Source organism: Cebus imitator, unplaced genomic scaffold (genome assembly GCF_001604975.1).
Source record: "Cebus imitator isolate Cc_AM_T3 unplaced genomic scaffold, Cebus_imitator-1.0 Scaffold169, whole genome shotgun sequence".
Classification (NCBI taxonomy): Eukaryota; Metazoa; Chordata; class Mammalia; order Primates; family Cebidae; genus Cebus; species Cebus imitator.
In genome coordinates this window covers 811124-815396 of record NW_016107484.1, presented here as the reverse complement: position 1 = coordinate 815396, position 4273 = coordinate 811124, and the positions used below count along the sequence as shown (strand labels likewise).

Here is a 4273-nt window from a genome sequence, read left to right as displayed (position 1 = left end):
AAAAAAAAGATGTATTAAAACAAAGATAATAAATGCTCAAATCTCAGCACTTCCTAATCTTTTCAGGGGCTCACTCTCTCGCCAGGCTGGTGTGCAATGACGCGATCTCAGCTCACTGCAACCTCTGCCTCCCAGGTTCAAGCAGTTCTCCTGCTTCAGCCTCCTGAGTAGATGGGATTATAGGTGCCCACCACCACGACTGGCTAATTTTTTTGTATTTTTAGTAGAGATGGGGTTTTGCCATTTTAACCAGACTGGTCTCAAACTCCTGACCTCAGGTGATCCGTCCACCTTGGCCTCCCCAAGTACTGAATTACAAGTGTGAGCCACCACACCTGGTCTCAACTTCCTAATCATTTTTACTAAGTTTTAGTATCACCAATGCTTTTTTTTTTCTTTTCTTTTTGAGACAGGGTTTTGCTTTGTTGCCCAGGCTGGTCTTGAGCTCCAGGACTCAGCCTCCTAAAATGCTGGGATTATAGGTGTGAGCCAATGCACCAGCCTCCCCTGTGCTTTTGAGGTTATTTACATCTGTTTGTATCTGTTTTGGTATGTACTGTACTTAGCTCAACCTCAAGTTCAATGACTTCATGTTGATACTCAAAATTGACCATACTGGCCAGGTGCAGTGGCTCACGCCTATAATCCCAGCACTTTAGGATGCCAAAATGGACAGTTCACTTGAGCCCAGGAGTTCACCACCAGCGTGGGCAACATGGTGAAACCCTGTCTCTACAAAAAATTCAAAAACTAGCCGGGCTTGGTGGCACATACCTATAGTCCCAGCTACTCAGGAGGCTGAGACAGGAGGATTGCTTGAACCTGGCAGGTGGAGGCTACAGTGACGTCAGACTAAGCCACTGCACTCCAGCCTAGGTGACAGAGTGAGACCATGTCTCAAAAAACAAAAAAGAATAAAGAAGAAGGCTGGGCGCGGTGGCTCAAGCCTGTAATCCCAGCACTTTGGGAGGCCGAGGCGGGTGGATCACGAGGTCAAGAGATCAAGACCATCCTGGTCAACATGGTGAAACCCCGTCTCTACTAAAAATACAAAAAATTAGGTGGGAATGGTGGTGCGTGCCTGTAGTCCCAGCTGCTCAGGAGGCTGAGGCAGGAGAATTGCCTGAGCCCAGGCAGCGGAGGTTGCAGTGAGCCGAGATCGCACCATTGCACTCCAGCCTGGGTAACAAGAGCGAAACTCCGTCTCAAGAAAAAAAAAAAAGAATAAAGAAGAAAAGAAATTGACCATACGGAGTATCTGCACCACAGAATTCAGGAAATGCCACAAACCAAGGTTCAACTTACTGTTTTGTGGATCACCTAGGCAGGGATGGGAAAACCATGGCCCTTCGTCTAAATCTGGACTACTGTCTGTTTTTTCCCTCACTGACCCTTTTTTTTCTTTTTTAATATCAGTCTCCATAGAGACAGTCAAAAATTGCCAGTGCCGACTGTATTTTAAGTCGTCAAAGCGGGGTATTGGGAAAAGTTTTCAATTAGCAATAATCGCGCCTCGGATAAACCTCATTGACTACAATACTGGCACTGTGCAAAGCTGACTCTTTTTTTTTCTTTAATTTCTTTTCTCAAGACAGGTGAGGATGAAACATTGACTCTTTTTGTAAATTAGTTTTTATTGGCACCTGGCCACACTCATTTGTTCACCTCTTGTCTATGTCTGTTTGCGGGCTACAGGAGTTTCAGCAGAGGCCTCATACCCCACAATGCCAGAAATATTTACCGCATGGCTTTTTATAGAAAATGTTTGCCACGCCTTGTTTTAGACTTAAGAAAGTGACAAAGAAAGTTCAGATGTCTCCCATGGGTGTTTCACACATTCACGTCTCCCACATGGATGTTAAATGCCTTAAAATCTTGGAAGCAGGAACTGTTTTTGTTTATTTGTTTTGAGACGGAGTTTCGCTCTTGTTGCCTAGGCTGGAGTGCAATGGCATGATCTCAGTTCACTGCCTCCCAGGTTCAAGGGATTCTCCTGCCTCAGCCTCCCGAGCAGCTGGGATTACAGGCACCCACCACCACCACGCTCTCCTAATTTTTGCATTTTTAGTAGAGATGGGGTTTCACCATGTTGGCCAGGCTGGTCTCGAACTCCTGACCTCAGGTGACCTGCCCACCTCGGCCTCCCAAAGTTCTGAAATTACAGGTGTGAGCCGCTGAGCCTGGCCTAGGAACTGGTTTTATGTTTGGATGACCACAAACATAGTAATATGAATGTGGTCTGGACCTGAGTCCCATTTAAGCATTTTCCAGCCACAAAGAACAAGTTATTTGGGTAAGTCTTTCTCTTCTTGAATCTCAAGTTTCTCATCTGTAAAATGAGAGGAAAAAAATAGAAAGCTGAGGAGATAAAATGGGGACAGTGCTCAGCCGTGGCATACTAAGGGGTGTGCTGCCACCATCGCCCCTTTTCCCTGCCTCCATCAGGTACAAGTAATAAGGGAGTTGTCATGGGTTGGGTTCTCTAGGAACAGGCTGAGACAGAACTTGGGGTGCAAGATTTTTTTGTTGTTGTTTGTTTGAGACAAGGTCTTGCTCTGTCACCCAGGCTGGAGTGCAATGGCACAATCATAGCTCACTGCAGCCTCAAACTCCTGGGCAGAAGTGATCCTCTGCCTCGGCCTCCCAAAGCACTGGGATTACAGGTGCGAGCCACCATGCCTGGCCATAAAATGATTTTAAGGATCCACATCAGTGAAAGGAAGCTGGGGAGGCTGGGCGGGGGAGAAGGGGAAGTCAGTGGTGGAGATTCCACAAGGCCTTGGCCAGCCCTACTGAGCCCCTGGAGACAGAGTCACTAGTCAGAGTCGCCCCCATTGGGCTGAAATGGACCAGCCTCTCTGCTCCCTCGCTCAGTCACAAAATGTGGGCTGCTCTGGGAAGGCTATGGCCAAGTCTCTTCAGGTGAGGCAGATCCAACAGGAGGTGACGGCCGACCAGTCTCCCTACAGCTGGGCAGTGAGTCCTTCCTTGAAGGGGTATGGACAGTGGAATCTACCACAGGGATGCATTGTTTGCAGAGAGTTTTAAAATAATAATGAAAACTGCTAAAAGTCTGTCAACTTTATTTTATGTATGCCAACAAATTTAAACAAAGGATCAAGTACTCCCTCCTTGTGGAACCGACAACCGCCATGGCCCCTACCTTGGTGCCTGATAGTGAACACATGCTCACAGATGGTGGGGTGGTGGTGTTATTGTTTTTCTGTTTGTGTTTGTTAGCACCAGTCGCAAATGCCAGAAGCCCAACTCAAACTAGCTTAAGCAAAAGGGAAAAGGTTTGGCTCATCCAGGAGCCTGCCTGGAACAAGTTGCTCAGACATCAGGAATCAGCCTGTATTCTCTCAGTTCTGGTTTCTCTGTTCTGGCTTTATACACAGGCGTGTCTTCCTTCAATAGACTCAGGGCTGGCCCCCGCAGGACCACTGGATCAGCTCAGCCAACTCAGAGCTCAGAGTGAGTCTCTTTCTCAAGCAGAAGTCCCAGAGCAAATCTACATGGCCGGTTCTGGCCAGGTGCCCAGCCCTCAACCAATCATAGGGATTCTCACTGGCCAGTCCTGGTTCACATGCCCCACCCAAACCACATGGACAGAGCAGGGAAAGGATGGAGAAGGGAGATGCTGTCATGAGAACAGGCGTGGATACTGGAGAGCCAAGACATTTTAGGCCGGGCGCAGTGGCTCATGCCTGGAATCCCAACACTTTGGGAGGCCCAGGCAGTTGGATCACTTGATGAGGTCAGTAGTTTGAGACCAGACTGGCCAACATGGTGAAACCCCATTTCTACCAAAAGTATGAAAGAAATTAGCTGGGTGTGGTGGTGGGCGCCAGTCAGTCCCAGCTACTCGGGAAGCTGAAGCAGGAGAATCACTTGAACCCGGGAGACAGAGGTTGCAGGGAGCCGAGATTGCACCATTGCACCCCAGCCTGGGCGACAGAGTGAGACTCTCATAAGAAAAAAAAAGAGAGAAAAGAAAAGAAGTCAAACCTCCAGGATACTCCTCACTGTCCCTGGTGCCAGGCACGGAGGACATTCTATGGTCCACACCAGATCAAGTGCTCCCTGGCTTGCACAGTTAGGACACTGAGACGCAGAGGGTGCCAGCAGTGGCCCAAGATTACAGTCTTCAGAGCCCACAGGTCCTATGTCCCGTGCCATCAACTCTCTGGACCCTCCCAGCCATCACTGGTGCCTGCTGATACAGCTGCCTGTCACCTCAAAGCTCAGACACATGGGCTCTGTACCTCAAGAT

General features: G+C 48.6%; 1 non-coding gene across 1 annotated transcript; it reads right to left on the bottom strand.

Annotated features, from left to right (window-relative positions):
- Window positions 1-1416: 1416 nt before the first annotated feature.
- Window positions 1417-1557, bottom strand: LOC119473601. Its single transcript, XR_005202808.1, has one exon. It is a non-coding gene; the product is annotated as a U4 spliceosomal RNA (small nuclear RNA).
- Window positions 1558-4273: the final 2716 nt, after the last annotated feature.